This window comes from Electrophorus electricus, chromosome 5 (assembly GCF_041902795.1).
Source record: "Electrophorus electricus isolate QZ-2024a chromosome 5, ASM4190279v1, whole genome shotgun sequence".
Lineage (NCBI taxonomy): Eukaryota > Metazoa > Chordata > Actinopteri > Gymnotiformes > Gymnotidae > Electrophorus > Electrophorus electricus.
In genome coordinates, this window is record NC_137501.1 from 30,460,776 (window position 1) to 30,480,145 (window position 19,370).

Consider the following 19,370-nt stretch of genomic DNA (forward strand, 5'->3'; position numbering starts at 1 on the left):
AGCATAACTCAGTTTTGCAAGGAGGGTTCTTTCTGTAGAGATAGAAATTGTGTGTGTGTGTGTGTGTGTGTGTGTGTGTGTGTGTGTGTGTGTGTGTTTTCTATCAGTTACTTACGGCAACCGCCTAGCCTTATGAATAATAATCCTGCTACAGCCAGCATGGAGTTTCTCAGCACCCTTGCCCACCAAAAGAAGGGACACATCTATGATGCATGACCCAGCCCCGCCCCCTGCAGGAAGCAGGAAGAAGACTGAGGCGCTCTGAGCTGGGATTCATTAGTACCAGCCCCTTGAAAGAGAGAACCTAAGAGGACTGGGTAGGAACGAGAAGAAAGAACAGATAGGGGTGTCGGGGAGGAGAGCAAAAGAGAGAGAAAGACGGGGCAGCCTGTGACTAAGCATTTTATTTTCTCACCCAAAACTGTATACAACACTGATAATTGTGTTTATCACTAGAGTGGATCTTCCCTATAGTGACAATTAATTTTCTTCCCTGCAGTTACCACAGAAGCCTCATAAGGAAAGATAGCATATGAACTACAGTATTCTTGAAAACACTACATCACGGCTGCAGTGGGCTACAGAGCTGCGCTATCTTCCGGATGTTTTCCCGAAATGCAAATAGCGAGCTGAAGAGGTTTGAATGATTCATTCATCCCATGAAATGAGAAGCAAAAACGAAGTGACACAATATCTGCGACTATATGCAAACTAGACAAGGGGCAGCGATGCCCCCCTACCTACTCTTCGCACGGAGATACGTTTGATGAATAAAACATAGAAAACAATCTGGATAACCATAAACTTTGTTCAAGCCCTGATGGGAATTTGTCAGCAGTTCACATGACTTAGAGAGCAAACGCGCCGTTATACAAAAGAGAAAAGAAACGGCGTGAAACAAACAGCAAGGTCCCGAGATCTGTGGCTCGGCTTTTGGGGCGAGGCAGGGAAATGAAATCAATGACTTGGTGTTTGCTGTGTTCGCCGAGAGGGCAATTTCCATTTAACCGCTTCGAGACATTAACATGAAAAAGCACCGAAAAATATACACTTCTCATTCATTAAAAGCAAAAGGTCTACTTTACCTTTTAGTGCAATGAAAAAAATAGAAGTCTAAATTAAATACAGACAATATAATTTAATATAGCCAGGATTTATGTTATTATATTACTTTTTTATTATGCTTTTAGGGTCTATTTTTCATTCTTATTAAGGAACCTTTTTTCTCAAGGTTATCACTGAAATACTCCATGTGCAAAGGAAATTACTTAATTATCAATCAGACCTAATTCTTGTAGAACACTCTTTAGTGGTGTTGCTGCTGAATAGTTTGACTATTTAGTTCTATAACGTCAAAAAAAGGTCTACTCAACATATGCGGGAAAAAATTCAGTGCAGTTTTCAACCATAACCTTTCAAAACTTGAATATTACTAATGAAAATAGAGAGATATTAACAGACAGCAGCAGAACACCCCGTGCGGTCTGCAAGTTTTGGAAACTTCTGCTGTTTATTGGCAGGTCATACACCATAATGAAGAGTAATGGTTTCGAGTTTATTTTAATTGATTTTGGTGGTGAGCGAACGTTTAATTGAGGTGGACAGCACCGCCTTGCCAATGATCTCAGGCATGAGTATACGCCAAACTGACTAGGCTAACTCTGAGGAGGAGCATGCAAAGGTCTACAGCAAAGGGAAGCAAAAACAAGAAAGGAAGAGTGAAGTGGTCACATGGCTTCATGGTAACAATCGATTTTTGTTTACTTTCAAATTTTTTGGCTCTGGAAGAAAAATGACATCATCATAAACATGTACATGTTGCATTATGGGAAATGGGTCAATACTTCAAAGCTCTTACCTGTCCTTTTGGGGGCAGGCAGTGTATGTTGTCCCTTAGAAGTGAGGCTGCCCTGTGCCCAGACGACCTGTGGGGTCACCATCTCTCCTACAGCAAATGTTAGGCATAGACACAAGGCCATGGGAAGTAGGGGTGTGGAGGGGGCTACAGCACCCCCTAGATGGGAGAGCACCTGTACTTCCACAACTGTAATTTAAAAATAAATCCCCACAGACCCTCCCACTTGAAGCATGTTCCCAGATTTATGCACAGAAGCCAGTGAAGCCAGAGTTGTACCTAATTGGTGGTTGTTGGTTCCCATGACAGAGCTGTCATATTGTTGTCCTGGGGGAGGTGCTACAGGGTGAGGGGCCAAATGTCAGACAAATGGCTTGGCATTCCAGTAAAGTAAGCATGAATACACACGCACACACACACACGTTCAACTGGCAATATGTTGTGACTGATTAGCTTAGTGAGAATAACAGCAATTGACTGCTTCAGTGAAACTTTTGCACTCACAGATGACTTGCTGCTTAAAACTGCACGAAGAAAGCCAGGGCAGCAGTTTTCAGATCAGAACCGGTTCAACTGCACTTTACATTAAGTGCTGTGCGAAGCACATTATATGGACTACCAGTTTGATTCTCCACTGGTTCAGCTAGCACTGTCATATTTATGGGAACTGCACAAGTACAAGTGAAATGCATTATACAACATGGGAGAATGAGCAAGCAGAAGCACTCTGGGAGATCAATTTGATCAAACCATTTTGAGTCCAAAATGGTATATAATGCCATTCTCTGACAGAAGAGTGTGTTATTTGTGTGTATGTGTGAGACAGAGAAAGAGAGAGAGAGAGAAAATTTCAATGCTGAGGCACTGTCAGAATGAATCTGACAAGAGCAGATAAATAAATAAATCTTCCATGATAGTCCAGACACCTGCCGTTTACCAGAGGCATCAGTGGCCATGCACAGGCACAGTATAATACATTGAAGGGCCATTAATCGTTGGACTGACGCAGGGGAACATTGAGCGTAAGAGGGAAGGACGGTGATGGTGTGTCCTCATTTATTTAAGAATGAGACCGCCGCAGTGCTTCATCATGCACAGACATCCTCTCGATAAAAAGGGATTTGCCCAGGAAAACTGGCTTCACTCTGTCTAGTATTCGGCCCGAACGGCTTTGCTCGGACTGATCACCCCGGGGAGAAATGCGCATGCATGAGAGGACGAGCCAGTCCCACCGCCACGTGTCTACCCAAGCTCTAATACACAACCGAACGAATGCTGAATGAATCATCCTATTTCTGTTCATGTAAGTAAATCAAAACATGTTGTTTAGCAGAACATGTAAACATAAACTAATAATAGATTATATTAGATTACACAGCAGGGCACAAGTATTAAACCAATGAAATAGAGTTAGCGTCTAACCAAAAGATCAAAATAGCAAGTAGCAGTTTGTAGTCCAAAAGTCAGTAAGGTGCCAGACTAACTGTAAAGTGCAAATGACATGCAAATGGTAAATGAGTCCAGAGACCTGGATTAATATAATCTGACATAAAACATTGCATGGGCAAGACAGCTAGCTCAGTATGATCAAAGACAAAAGAGTGACCATAAAGCAGAACAGGTGTCTTGCTCCAGGCAGTACAGTACAATTGGTCATAATGTAAAATATTAGTAAACTGTAGTGCAAACAGTGTGTGTTTGACGGTATGGGAGGAGGAGGGTAATCTTTAAGGAGTTTAGAAGTTTGACCACTAGGGGTATGACGCTGTTCTCTAGCCTGCAGGTGCAACAGTGAACACTCCTGTAGTGTTTCCCAGATGGACAAAGAGAGAAGGGTGCATGGATGCAGTGGGAAATGTCCATAATGCTGGTATTATATTTACCTGATGCTTTTATCCAAAGCAATTTACAATAATGACTGAGTACAGCTTGAGCAATTGAGGGTTAAGGGCCTTATTCATGTCATGTGCCCAACAGTGGGCCTTGAACCAGCAAAGTTCCAATTACAAGTCAAGTACCATAACCACCAGTGATGTGTTGGGCACCAGTGATGTGTTGGGCAGTTTTCACCACCCTTCCAGTTGGGGACTGAGTGGTTGCTGTACCACTAAGATCCAGTTAGTCAATGTGCTCTCAATGATACACTGGCAGAAATTCACTAGCAGCTGATAGGTGAGCTTTCCTCAGTCTCCACAGGAAATATCGATGCTGACATGCCTTCTTGATCAGGAAGGAGGTGTTTAGGACCCAGTTGAAATCCTCAGAGAAGTGGACACCCAGAATTTTGAGGCTATATGCTTAGCCTCAGCCCCACTGATATAGATAGATGTGTGTGTGTGTGTGTGTGTGTGTGTGTGTGTGTGTGTGTGTGTGTGTGTGTGTGTGTGTGTGTGTGTGTCTGTGTGTGTGTGTGTGTGTGTGTGTGTGTGTGTGTGTGTGTGTGTGTCTTATCTTGGTTGGCCAGTAGTTTACCAAAAGGTCCTTGGTCTTGTGGGTCTTGAGGGCCAGGTTGTCAGCACACTATATACAAGATGCTAGACCTTCTCTCTGACTGTTTCTTCATCTTTGCTGATCAAGCCTGCTATCATGGTGTTGTCTGAGAACTTGATTATGAGAATTTAGCCTTGAATGGGAATGCAGTTATACCGCAAAAAAGAGGGGAGAAGAGGGCGGAGCACACAGCCCTGTGGCACGCCGGTATTCAGGACAAGGGAGTAGGAAGATTGGCTGGCAAGCCTAACAGGCTGTGGTCTGTTATTAAGAAAGCCCTGGGTCCAATTACAGAAAGCTGCTGATACCCATGTCAGTGAGCTTGAAAATCAGATCATTAGGGTTGATTGTGTTAAATGCAGACCTGAAATGGATGAATGGCATCATAAATTTACTCTTGTCCAGGTGGGCCAGATAGGCAGAGTGATGTGCCATAGTTATGGAATAGTTATGACTTTTTATAGCAATAGGTGAACTGATAAGTATCCAGGGGTCAGGCAGGATTGCAGATGGAAGAGGACAAGTCACTCAAAACAACTGGTAATGATAAGGCTAGGAGTAACAGAATGGAGGTGGTAGAAGGATGTTCCAGAACTGACATAATGATTGCTGTCTTTAAGCATTTGAGAACCCCTGCTTGGACAAGGGATGGGTTGAAAATGTCCATGAAAACCACAGCCAGTAGTTCAGCATAGACTCTAAAGACCTGGCCGGAAATGCCATCCGAACCAGCAGTTTTCAGTGTATCCACTCTATTCAGGGTGAAGGACACATCACTGATGGAGACTGGCAGCAGCAAATTATGGGGCGGGAGCTCAGCACTGATGGGAGGGTCTGTGTTACCCTGGTCAAAGCAAGCATAGAAGATGTTGTGCTCTTCAGGGAGGGAGAGGTCGATGATTGAGGGTACAGTGCTGCTTGGTTTGTGGTTAGTGAGTTAGTTGTTTTTTAGTTAATGCCACATGCGTTAAGAGTCAACTTGTCTTATTTGGCTCTGCTAGTTCCCCTCAGGATGGCCCTGTTTGACCAGTAGGCCTTCTTGCCTCCAGACCTAAAAGCAGCATCGCACGCCCTTAGTAGGAGTCAAACCTTTTTGATCATCCAAGGCTTTTGATTGGGGAATGTTTAAATTCGTTCTTAATAAACAATAATCTGTTGATGTGGGCCAGAACAGTGTTGGTGTAAGTATTAATGTGTGTGGGAATCCAGAATGGAAAGGGAAGGAAACATGTTCCAGTCTGTCTGCTCTACCTGGTGATGTAGTAAGAATTCTGCTTACATTAGCCTCATTTTTATAGCCTTCACTGAGTGCTTCACACCTTTGATTATGGGAGTGTATTGGAGGAGTAATAGCAGGGACAAATGATCAGATTGCCTGAGGTGGAGAATGTAGGCTTCTCTGTAGGCTTTGGTAATATTAAACATACTGTGGAAACATCCAGGTATCATTCCCTCTCATGGGGTGTGGGACATTCTAATGAAATTTGGTAAGAAAAGTTGTTACATGATAGAAATCACAATAAAAATATTTGGCTACATTTATTAGCATGATAAATCATTAGCTACAATAAAAGCTTCAGTTGAACAGTGTGTACAGTTTGTAGACTGCCAATAGTAGCACTAGGTTCTTTCATGGCTGAGTTAACATTAGCAACCCGGGAGCATATACTGCAGTGAATTCGCGTGGCTAGTAGAGGAGTCTACATTTAATAATGTAGAAGTTAATGTCTGCACAACAGTGAGTCTTGGTAACAATGTCCATACACCAGCCTTTGCATACATCAGTCACATTAACTCAAAGGGGATAAAGGAAACTACAGATCTCTGCACATCTTCAAAAACATTATTTAAACTCAAATGTTCTCTTCAGCTGAACACACAAAGATGCTCTGCCCCCTTGTGGCAGTACACAGAGCGTCTCCAATAATTATGACCTGATCAAAACACATACTTTTATTATGGTTCCTCTACAACACTAGACATGTCCTCCACTTACAAACGTGTTCCTAAACTATGTTTGCCAACTGACAAATGATTATTTTATTAACATGGAGATAATACTTATGTCAGCTCAAGAGCAAAGAAAGGCTTCACTGAATAATTGACTGTGTTGGCAGCTACACTCGGACTCAGTATGCTAGGCGGTGCTGGACAGTGAGGCTTATGAGCCCAGCCAGTAGCCCACCATGCTGTCTCAGTCTTCGAGCAGTTCCTGTTGGACTCCCATGCATGCTCAAGCTCAGTGTCTTGGTTATCATCTCTGGTGGTAAATGATGGATGTCAGCGCATCAGCAATATCTGTATAATGAATTTTTAAGTCGTGTCATATATGGCTATATGAGTTTTAATGACTGTATGAGCTTGTAATGAACAAATATACAAAATATACTAAAAATACTAGCTAGAGAATCACTAATTTGCTAAATTTACTGATCTGATGAGAAAGCAAAGTGTTTAGTTTATCATATTAAAACGTGAGATAAACTTGGTCTAGGAAACTCAGTATTAATCCCTTTTCTTTGACAATGGACTGAGCTATGCCCCACCCCCCAGTTACCATGCCCCACCCCTCAAAAGGAGCGGTTTTCCCCACACATGGTGAAATTGATCCTCCCTCAGCGGCAAAGGTCATTTATCACACTTGAAAAATAATTTGCTTTCAACAGTTAAAACACGCATCCATAATTCTTGTTGGCTTAGGCTTCACTTAATATTCTCACAGCCTCATCTATTGCACTGAGCTAGGCATGTTTCCAATTATGAGAAACGCTCTCCAGAGACAGGTAGGGTTTTCTAATCCATGCTTCACGCCCTCTTCGACCGGTGCAGTGCTTAGCCCCCACATAAACTACTGACAGACAGAATGTAGCCAGATTCACATGAGCGAGGGTTGTCCTTGTGCATTTCTTCTCTCCATGGGAAATAATGAGTCCAATTACAAATGAATGCATTTCTTTTTCATATCTTTTCCACATGCAGCTTATCATCAAAGGATAGATTGCTTCAGTTATGAAATCAGTTGCTTGCATCTCCTCCCCTGCCAGTACCACTGCAGTCACAGCTGTTCAGAGAGGAATGAGGGAACAGAGCACTCTGATGTTCAGAAGACCTATTAATTATGTAGCGATACAATACAACAACCTCTTGTGTACTTTATATATATTTATATATATATATATATATAGAGAGAGAGAGAGAGAGAAAGAGAGAGAGAGAGAGAGAGAGAAAGAGAGAGAGAGATTTTAAGGTAAGTTATCAGCCACTAATCAGCCACTAATCAGGCTGATAAACCACTGCCTTAATTGTTACTTTTGAGCTGAACAACAGCTAAAATAAAAGATGATTTAATTGAAAGGCAAATCAAAATAGATACAATTTATTTCATTTTGTTAGCCTAGAGCTCAGAAAGAAGAAAGTGGGGTGTGGTTGATAGAAAGGCAGAGGGAGAGAGTGAGAGATGCAGAGAGAGAAAAAGAGATATAGGGGAGGGTGCAAAGAATTAACTGCAGAAAGAAAAAGACCCTTGATAAGAACCAATGACTTCTGAGTAAGATGAGAGAAGAAGAAATCTATTTCTTATAAGATACAGCAGTGTGTGTCATATTAGAGCTTTCTCACATTTGAGATAAATTCATGCTGCAACAAGAACATAAAAAGAGCACATTTTCTTGTGTAAAATGCTGCTTGACCATTCTTTATTCAGTACAGTTAACTGAAATGACTATATTTGCATCCAGTTTATAAGAAGTATATAAGAAGTATATACTATAAGAAGTAGTGTGGTACTCTTGCGTGGTCTAGAAGAGTCACCGGCATAGTTGTCCACTGCACGTCCTCCTACTGGACCATCAAAACCCAGAAGCTCCTTTGATCAAGAGACATCATGCAATAAAAACCCAAAACCAATTAACACGGAGAAGTCACCTTGCCCTTGGCAACGACATACTGTCAGAGCATCATAAGGGTGTCCAAATATCCCCCTCACACTTCTGCTGATTGATGATGGGTAGTTCCAGTTGCCAGAACTGCAAGGCCTTCACCTTCTTTCTAAAATGCTCCAACTCAGCAAATTCTAATTGCACCTGCCGCATCGCTTCATCAAACCACCACACCACAGCGTTAATTAAGGTCATTAGAAAAAATACAGCATGGGTAAGAAACTGCTGTAGTATATTGTGCCCTGCACTAATATCACATATACACAGTAATATGCGCTGTGGAGCAATGGCTAAGCGAAACCTCCAGAGGTGTTGTTGCACAACAAGGACATTGCCATGTCTTGCTATGGTTCATAGTAAAGATCTTTCACTGGAACATTCAAATGGCACTCATATAAAGTTTCTACATCACAACTGAGGAATGTCGCATGATGTCTGAAGTGGCAGTTTCTACTGTTGGACTTGTTGTGACCATTAATTACTATGAGCAGATTATGAGCAGTCAAAGAGAAGCAGAGTGGGCAAGACAGTTTGTGTGATTACACTGAAACTGGAGACCTGTCTTACTTAACCACTTCTCCTTCTGACCATGGATCAGTTCATACCTTCACAGTCATCACTTTCCTCTGGAAATGGAGAAAATGAGCAGCATTTAAAAAAAGTAAAGATAGCCATTTTGTTGCATTCATTGACCGATGAGGCTGTAGAAGTGTATAAAACACTATGTAGACAAATAGACAACGATTTATATATTGAATGTATTCAATGCATACTGCTTATTAAAAAAACATGGCTCATGCTATCGCTGACTGTTATAGACAAATATGTCACAGCAAAGACAAATACATCACAGAGTTGAAGCAAAAATGCACGGAACAAGAGTTAGGCAGATCAGAAAAAGACATGATGAGAAATAAATTCTTGTTGATAAGCATCTGAAAAAGAGGCTGTTGATTTGATCTCACTCTTTGGAATGCTATTGATTTGTGTGGGGCTGCTGAAATAGCCAAAACACAGATGCAAGCAATGGGAGAGCAAATTAAAGTTGTTCATGCCATGCAAAAGTAAATCAAAGACACAAAGCAGAACAAAAGAGTTGAAAAAACAGCCTGTTTCACCTAAAACAGACATGGAGAAAAAGCAGCAAATGCCATCAGTTGCGTTGCAGCTGATACCGTTTGCCAAATTATCTGCCATGTATGTCTCTATGTGGAAAATGTAACCATTATGCCAAAATGTACACATCCTCCAAAGCAACTGAGATCTCAGCAAAGAAAAATGAGCATGGCCCTCAGATATCGACAGTGGAAACATGTCTGGAAGATTCATGTTGGACACATGGACGGAACCTGATGTCCTGCTGTGCAACATTTTTCAAAGTAGATCCAGGTGTGCCAACAGTCATTCATGACTGCAGACAACATTAGCTAGCAGTAATGGACAGACTGAAAGGCTGGAGTCACTAAGTCCACGGCTTGGATCAACAGTTTCACTCCCACAGAGAAGAGGAATGGAACATTATGTGTGTGTATCTAGATCCTCACAAACTAAAGAAGCAGTTTTCTCTCAGCAATTATCCATCCTGAAATTTGTTGTGATTTGTTGTGCAAGCTGACAAACAAGAAAGGTATTTTCTTCTTTAGACAAAAAGGACCGCTACCGGCAGGTGCGTCTTCATTGTTATACATTCAGTTTCTGGGGGAGGTACAGATTCAGATGGTTACCTTCTGGCATTATGTCTGCTGTTGAGGTGTTTTCCAGTGACATCGGGTCCACATAGTGGCTGATGGCACGATCATTGCAGCTGCTACAGAGCAACAGCAAGATGAGGTTTTGAGTAAAGTGATGAAGTGAGCTGAGAAGGTGTATATCAAACTCAATCCAGATGAGCTCCAGTACAAGCTGAGTGCCTGATTCATGGGTGATGGGACCACAACAATGGATGGGCTGAAAGCAGATGAAGGTAAGGTGCAAGCAATAACCGACATGCCCACACAGACAGATAAGCCTGCACTGAAGTATTTCCTTGGTATGATAAAATACCAGTTCATTCCAGATGAAGCATCCCTCACTGCACCTCTCTGGGCTGGGAGCTGCTACACAAAGACATGGAATGGCAACGGTACCATGAGCATGATGAGGCTCTGAAAAGCCTCAAGAGAGCATTGATTTATGCTCCTGTGCTTGGGTCCCTTCACTCTGCCAAGCAGCTTCGTATCCAAGGAGACGCATCCAAAGATGGCTTGGTTGCATGACTATTGCAGGAGGAACAATTGATCACTTATGCATCCAGGGCTCTCACCAACACAGAAAAAAAAATGCAGATAGAGGACAGATATGCACAGTTACAGAAGGAGCTTCTAGCCATTTTCTTCCCTGTCAAAAAGTTTCATCGATACCTGTAGAGAGTTATGGACCAGACAGATTCTATTCTATATGGATGCCTTTTAAACACCAGGCAAATAAATGCTTATTTCACCATCAGACACTCTTTGTTAATGAGAAATGTCTTATTGACTGGAGATAGCATCATCATCTCTGATGCAATGAGACTGCATTTGCTGCAGAAAGCTCCACACTGCTCATCAGGATCTACAGTGAGCAAAGGCACACACTGGAAAACTCGTGTACTGGCCCAGAATGACCAGAGAAATGGAGCAGATGGTGAAGGCATTCCCAACATGCCAGCAATTTCAGGCAAGAAACCAGAACAACCCCATGGTTTCACATGAAATCCCTGAGCTTCCCTGGTTGAAAGTGGCTAGAGACATTTTGAAATCAAAGATCAGTCATTCTTGTTAATTATTGAAATCAAAGGGCAGTCATTCTTGTTGACAGTCAGTAAGACATTTCTCAGTCGATTAGGGTGTCTGATGGTTCAGAACTGCTGGTGTATGGGGTCTTCATATGCTTTGGCCAGCCATTCTTTTGAATGTCTTTTAGTGACTACCTGTCCAAGTATCCTAAAAAAATAAATAAAAATTTTAAAAAGCATCCTTTTTTTTAGCAACTAATCAGAGATTTGTTGATACACATGGTGGTCAGAAAAATGAAGGTAGTGTGTTTGCCAAATATAGCATACCAAAAGAGATCCTGGGAACGTTCCATTCTCCGGTTACAAACTGTGACAGCCTGGCACAGAGTGCGGCATGAAGCTGATGCACATGTGTATCCCCAAGCCAATGGGCTAGCAGAAAGAATAGTTCTGACTACAAAGAAAACAGTCAGGTGTGGATCACCACCGAGCCCTTTCTAAGAAATATCCTTACTATAATCATGAAACACTTCATAGCACTGATCCAAATGGCTTGTGTCCTCAGGAGTGCCCCACTTTCTAGTAGTGTTGTTCTCTTCCTGGATACTCATAAAGTTGTCCATCCGTCAGCAGTCCAACCATTGCAGAAGAGGCAGGAACAGCACCATCACAGCAGAGGGGCAAGCTTACATTACAGTGCAGAGGGAAATGGCAAAGGGATAGTGACCCTCTGTAGTCATCTCATGCATGAAGTAGCTCAGATCCTGTGATGTTATCACATCAAATCAGCAGACATCACCCGAGGAAGATTGTGGTGACACACCCAGAGAGCATGCGTCATTCAAAGAACTATTCAGAGGGAGTAAATATTGTTCTGCTTCATTTGATATACCCAGCATTTCTAATGACCTGAAAATGATGTGTTCAGTGGAGGAAGAGAAGATGAGTCAGGGGTGTGTAATCGAAGATGACATTGCTGGTGAAGGCTAATGAGTGCTGTTGACTTGGAGGTCTTGTTTTCTGTTGCCCATTCTCCAGTGATTTCAGCCAAACTGTGCAGGTCATGGGAAAAAATATGAACACACCGAGCCTGTAAGCTTTAAATCAAATTGGACTGCTTTATAACATTAGGGCACATCTATTACTAGAGAAAAAAACAAAACAATTTTAGCCAATTTTCTAAAAGAACTGACACTCTCATGCTGGGAAGAGGTATTTGTGGGTATTTGAGGAAAAGCTACTTTAGTTTTGCTTTGCAGTGCTATCCAAATGGCAAACATAAACAACAGCTAATAATCTCAACATGTGTCAACAGTCTGAACAGCTGACATCATCAATAATATTTAAAATGGCCTCTGAACTTGAATTATTATTTTTTGCCACTTTGCTGGCGTAGCATCTGTGCACCTTTCCCAGAAAATTGTAACTTTCAAGCATCATGCCTACTTTCTGAGGCTATGGTTCCTTTTTTGAAATATGGCATTCATACTCAGGGACACCATTTTTTCCCAATATGAACTTTTCTGCTGTTTCTACGATTGACATACCTGCAATTCTGGTACCCAGCTATCTGCCCTTTTTGTCAAATTGTCAGATGTGTTCCTGTCACACAGCTGCAGAAACCCAATAATTATTATATTTTGGTATTATGAATAGAAAGATGAACGTGCATGGGAAGGTAGAAATGTAGTTTTTTACGCCTGCTATTTCAAAACTATCGCTTCAGCATATTAGTCTTTTATGCACTGTTTTCATAACTTTGCTTACCTTACGTAAGCCAATTACATTCAGTTAAAGGGTTACATTAAATCCAGCAACATTTCAACTTTAACTGGTCACTAGAATTCATTGGTTTATCAAGTCCTGGTGCAAGGAGATGTTTCACTGAAATTTAAGAGAATATTAATCAAATGACAGGAGGTTAATTATGTACAATTACATAATTGATTTATTATTTTAGGAGGGTAGTACAACAGGGAGTCATGTGGGTGATTCTGACATTGTCCTTGCAATCAGTACCAAATTCAATTGACATCTAATTAATAGTGAAGCAGTTTGATGCCACTGGAGCAGTGATGGTAAGGCGACCTGAACTGAACCAGCAGCCTGTGAGTCAGCTCCTCACGGGCTATATGAAAAGCGCAGACGCACAGAAAGAGATCTGATTCTCCTCTTTGTCTCTATTTTCATATCACTGCTGACTGTCGTTATACATGAGCATCACTGCGGACCAAAGTGCTTGCACCAGCGCGTCATGTTACATTGTGGTAGGGTCATGGAACTGTACAGTTTTGTTCAGTGCAGCTAATTGCAGGGCGCCTGACTGTCAAGCTCTTTTGAGAGGCAGATCGGATGTATGAGAGTTGCGAAAATTCTTGACTCAGTTCTACAGTCTTTTTCAACCAGAAAGCAGCAATTAGTACACATGCACAAGGAAGCTTTAGTTGAAAGATGAAAGAATTCAATGCAGGAAGCCCATAACAAATATTCTAGTTTCTGTTTCCCTTATATTTATAAATAAGGCAGCAAAAGAGAGATTTTCAAGTCTAAACTATACATTATCAATAGCGATGGCGGTAGCCCTAACTGCACCTTTTTATCATTAAAGGATAATGCAAGAAAAGATGAATAATGGTCCAAGAAGCTGCAGAGATGCCAGGAGATGATGCAATAAATTCTAGGACCACAATAGAATAGCCATTTGTTATGGGCCCAATCTATCTAAACGGAATCACTACTATCTGAACAATGCCCCAAAGTTCTGCGCCAAACCTACAAAGTTAGGTTTTCTGCAAGTCCTACACATTTCAACAATATTGATGCACATAACCTTGAAATAAACCTGACTTTAATTGTCTACACCCTTACAGACTGAGCTATAGGTATGATGCTAAAGCGTTTAAGGCAGTTGGCGGCTTCGGTGTCATATAAAAAGCAAGATGTGATCTTAGGGGGAATTACAATGGTAACATTGTCTAACACACAAGCCTATTGTTTTGCCCTTGGCCATCAGCTTGTATTCTGTGTAGTGTCATTGTGATAAATTATATAAGTGTATCTAACGTTTTGTCAGTGGTAATGTTGTGTAGTTTAGTCCCGGCCTCAAATTTCAAGAGATCAGAAGCAAATGCGTAGAGGCTGAGAACCCATCTTTGGAGAGCAACAGAGTGAAATTGAAACTCCACTTATCTAACACATTATAACAGTAGATTATGCTATTTTTAAGGTTTTTAAGCTGTTGCAGATTGTCACATTGTACATGCTAAAGGGACCGGGATTTGAGGGGAAAAAATCATCTGTTATCCTCTGCTCTGCTAAAGAGGAAAACAAATTATTTGGTGGAAGTAAAAAATCAGACTGTGGGTCTGCAAGACCAATGACATCCATTATTCTATTCAGAGTGTGCCTTTAACAAAAAAAACAAAACAAAACAAAAAAACACTTTCAGTGCGAGAGATGTTTGCCTTCACTGAGCTGTTGGGAAGAAGCACTATAACCCAACCATATTGTAACTCAGTCATACTGTAACTCAGCCATACTGTAACTTAGTCATACTGTAACTCAGCCATACTGTAACTTAGTCATACTGTAACTCAGTCATACTGTAACTCAGTCATACTGTAACTTAGTCATCTAAACTCAGTCAATAAGTCATAAAGTCCCCCATCACACTCTGCACTCTAGTGCTGACAGTCAGAACACAAACAGCCACCCCAATCCCAAGCCTACCATGCAATATCTATGGTAATAAAATTAAGACAAAGAGGGCATAATTCATGGCAAACAAAAAACAAAAAAAACATCAGCATTTCTGCAAGGCATCTAAATAATACCCAAGAAGGCATGTTGATATTCCCCAGGACGCCACACATCATCTGCATGCCAAAACTTCCATTTTAGTCCTTCTTTTTAAACATTTATTCTGAATATTTTATTAGTTATTAGGATCTTCAGTTTCTGCAAGATGTCTCCATGTCGGTGATGTGAACACCTTCGGTAATTACCAGAGACAGTGTAACCTCCCAATGGTAGCCATGATGGATTGGAATATACATTTTCTGGGCAATTGTCCTTTGTGGTATATGTAATTAAATGAGAAATATAATGTGCTAAATTAATTATGATCAACGGCACTAATTCTAACAGGCAGATTAACAGTGTTGTTTTTATGTTCTAATATTTCACTTTTTATGAAGGCTAAAGCACTAAAAGTCCTAGAAAACCTCACTATCCTAAAATTCAGAACCCAACTCATGGGACCATATGCAGAGAGGTTCGTAATTTCACTACGAATGGCAGAGCCAATTGTTTTCAGATCAGAAAGTACAAATCATACATTTTTTTAAAGAGTTTTATACAGATCATAATATTGTAATATTAAACCTAAAATATAATATTATATATACCAAATAACAATCATTTAAACTTGATTAACAAACATTAGTTATTATAACTTTAGGCTAAAGCTAGTCTTTATATTCATCTGTTGATATTTTTGCCCAGCTATAATTAAGCAACTTTAATTGAGTATTTATATGCTAGCAGAGACTGTTCTCCTGTTGGCCTGTTAGGTGAATTTGTATTTTCCCAGCAGACTCCAAAGCTGCATTAGAATACTTGTGACGGGCCACTGCGTTCCCCGCTAGTCATGTGGTTCGGCCAGCCGCGTGCAGTGGGAAGGCATTGTTGTTCTCTTATTTGTAACCACGCCCTCCTTGTTAGCACACACCTGCACAGGGTTTAGTGTTTGTCTGTACGTATTTAAATATTGCTGGCGTGTGCCGTATTGTCGGTCATTGTTCATGTTCACGTCGGCAATGTTGCTCCTTCTCACATCCATGTTCACCATTTTCGTTACATGTGAGTGCCGTTGTTTTCTTCATTTGTTAACAAACGCCAGTGGAGGCTGTGCGTCGTGCTTCTCACCCTGTGGCAGTCAGGCTGTCACAATACCGTAATTCTTACCCTAGTGTGGTGGGAAATAAAGATTGGAGCTGAGACTGTTGTTTTTGCTTGTCTGATGCTGTAACAGTAATGACAAACATGACATACTAGAAAAACATAGCAACGACAAACAAACTTCCATGTTTCATCGGATATACATGTTGTTCAGTTTGTTCTGACCCCTTATAAGACCCTTTCTGGCAGTCATCTAAGCACCTTCAGAAAGGGCCTCATATTATTGGTTAATTAAGTAGCGGCAACGCCTGCCGCCATCAGAATGACCAAACACCGGTTGCAGCACCTTGGTGGCTTCTGCTTCCCCCATTATACCTTTAACCGCTCAGCTGCGATGGCTAATTAAACAGATAACAAGCCCTGCCCCCTAACGGCAGATTGAACATGTCTCTTGGTTTAGGCCAAGAAAGGGCTTTCCACTGCAGCACCTCCAGTTTAAATAGAGTTACACATGCTGATTAATAGCTATCAATGATGTGTGGCCTTTTGCTGCCGAACACCTTCTGGCCAGCTTAAACCTATTTCCACACAGCTGTAAGAAAAACCCTATGACCTGTGTCTTATACATTAGATTTAGCATAAATTAATATCACCATTCCACCGTTTTTGGTTTTGAGTTACACTACTTTGCAATTGAGAGATTAATTTTCTTTTCCCAGTAGACGGTCATGTTTTCTCATTAGATAATTCCAGCCTCTTTATGTCGCTTGATAATGCTACATTTTTTACTTCATATTTTTATTTAGATTTTAATTAGCTATGTTACACATTGTTCTGTTCAAAAGCACTAGGACTTGGATTAAAGACCAACACCTTTAAATGTCAGTTATATTTCTCAGGCTCTCTCTTGCTACACATGGTTTAGAAGTTCAGTTTAGTTCATTCCAAGTTGGCAGTTCATACACAAGTGTAAAATGAATGCGTAGCTATCTTACTGGCTAGGTGCAAAGATGGTGAACAATCAGAAAATGTATCAGAAAAACAAGTGACGCGGTAGCGCTAAACAAGTGATCTGCTGTACGTGAAACAGAATGTCAGATGCAAGATAAAACAAGGTGTGTAATTATCGTAGCCTTTGTGTCCTTTCTGTTGACCCTGAGCGAGCCAAAGCAATGGCATAAACTGAGTAAGTGGTTGGAGTAATTGCATCAAGCCGGAATGCCACAGGAAAGACTGTGAAAAACGAAACAGGTGAAGAGACAACGTGGACCTGCTTGGCAATGCCCAGCTGTCCTTCTGCTGGGGGATGACGGCAGAAAAACGGCCACCAAAAAAAGAAACCAAAAAACACCAGCAGCAAAAAAAGACCTCAAAAGACCAGGTGCAGAAATCTAAGAGGCGACCACAGCACAGGAGCACGGCCATGAAGGGCTTCAGGAAAAGGCTTCAGCCACAGGATTACAACGCCAGCGCTGCCGGACGTGAGCTATCTGAGACGCGATAAGAGTATAGTTTTTTAACTATATACTTTTACTGTATTAATTATTTTAATTGGCCCCTGTACCTATTCACCTTGGGATTTATGTGAAACTAAAATGGAGGGTCTAAAAGCCATTTGTGAACCATTAGAACGTCATTAGTATATATAAAAGAGAAATTACCTGTGTTATAGGTGACATTTTGGGTTTTTGCCTCATCTTCACTCTTCCATCTTCAATCCCAACAGCTTTTCAGGAAAAACAGTTTTGCAACACCATTGCAGTACTTTTAGTGGGAATGTTATAAAAAAACTATTTTCCAGATAAGTCAGGGCACTTTGTAATGTAGTACAGGAGAGTGCTGGCCTCTGTGTGAAATAGTGACAAGTATGGGTATTTGTGGAAAATGATGGTTGTATAATGGAATCCTTAATTAAATATAGGGTTATATATAAAATCCCCTTTGTGAAGCTGCAACAGGCAGAATATGAGAAAATTAGCCGATTCAGAAAGCCTGCTGCTTGAGCCTAGAAGGCTTTATGCTAAATGGGTCGTAAGCAGGGAGTCTCATTCACGCTTCATTTAGGATGGTGGACTAACAGTATAACGAATTAATAGCAAGTCATTATTCGAAATGTGTGATGGACCACTGAGATGGCGTGAAGGTGACAAGGCCCCCTGGGGAAAAGGTCTGGAGGTCTGGAGGTCTGGAGGTAGGGCGGGGTGGCATTTGCAACTTCTCACGCTCCTTTGGCCTTCAAAATACAGCAAACTACCGACTCCTTTTGAATCTTCGTTTAGACTCCGGCATCTGACAATGGCAAAGAAAAAAAAACATGCCTCATTTGGAAAGGTCAGTTCTTGTTGAAAACCTAGGAGAAATGCAAGGATATAAATAAATAAAGTTATATTTTCTGCATTCGGAGGACGCTCGTTGTCCACAGTGAGGTACGTATTTATCAGTATGACAACATACATGCTCCCTATATATGTGGAGCCATATAAATGTGGAACCAAGCACTGTGACTGAGGTGTTACTACCTTCTTGATCCACCAGGTGAGCTACAGGAGCAAATACAATCTTTATTAAGATTTAGGCAAAGCCTACTCCCATTCTCTCACACACACAGACACACACACACACACACACACACACACACACACACACACACACACACACACTAATGAGAATCTGCTTCAAGGATATTTTGACATCACAGACGAAGCATGCTGTTTAGATTTGCCCCTGTTGTGCTATTTCAAAATTTCACACAATTTCGAAGCTGTCACGGTGTTCTGAATGACAGAGTTTGACAAGTTAAAAATGGATTCTGTCATCAGGAACATGAAAATATACAAAGAGATAGCTTTTGCCTCATTTCAAGCTCTATAGCTAAAAATGTGTCCTTGTGTCAGGAGAGAGTAAGACCACTTATCAGTCAAATGTTTTGCCCTAGAAAAGTTGAGTTTTGACTGATATATTTTCAAGACAAGAACATCTGTGCATCACTAGCCTTATTACCAGCTTGGATATGCACCTTTATGTGCCACTTGGGTTATAAAGGAAGGACTGATGACTCAGAGACACTACTTTTTAATGAGAGTCTATATTATTTTAGCAAAGGATAATGGTAGATATAAACACACTAGCCACTTTAAAAACATATATATGTTGTAGGTGTGCTATGAGTATGCATACTGAGTACGCCATTTGATACTTTATTTGCAGGTTTTTTTTAAAGGTCCTTCTGCTATATTAGATATGCAGGTCACATTCAGCACTAGGGAGAAAAGTTATAAAAAATGGAGCCAGGAACAGTAAATTGCATGCTCAAACATGACAGGCATTTAAATTTCTAGAAGGTGATGGGTCTTTTATGCAGGCTTCAGAGACTTCTGAAATGTCTATTATGTTAGCGGCATCTTTAGGGGAACTGTCCGACAGGCTGTGTCAC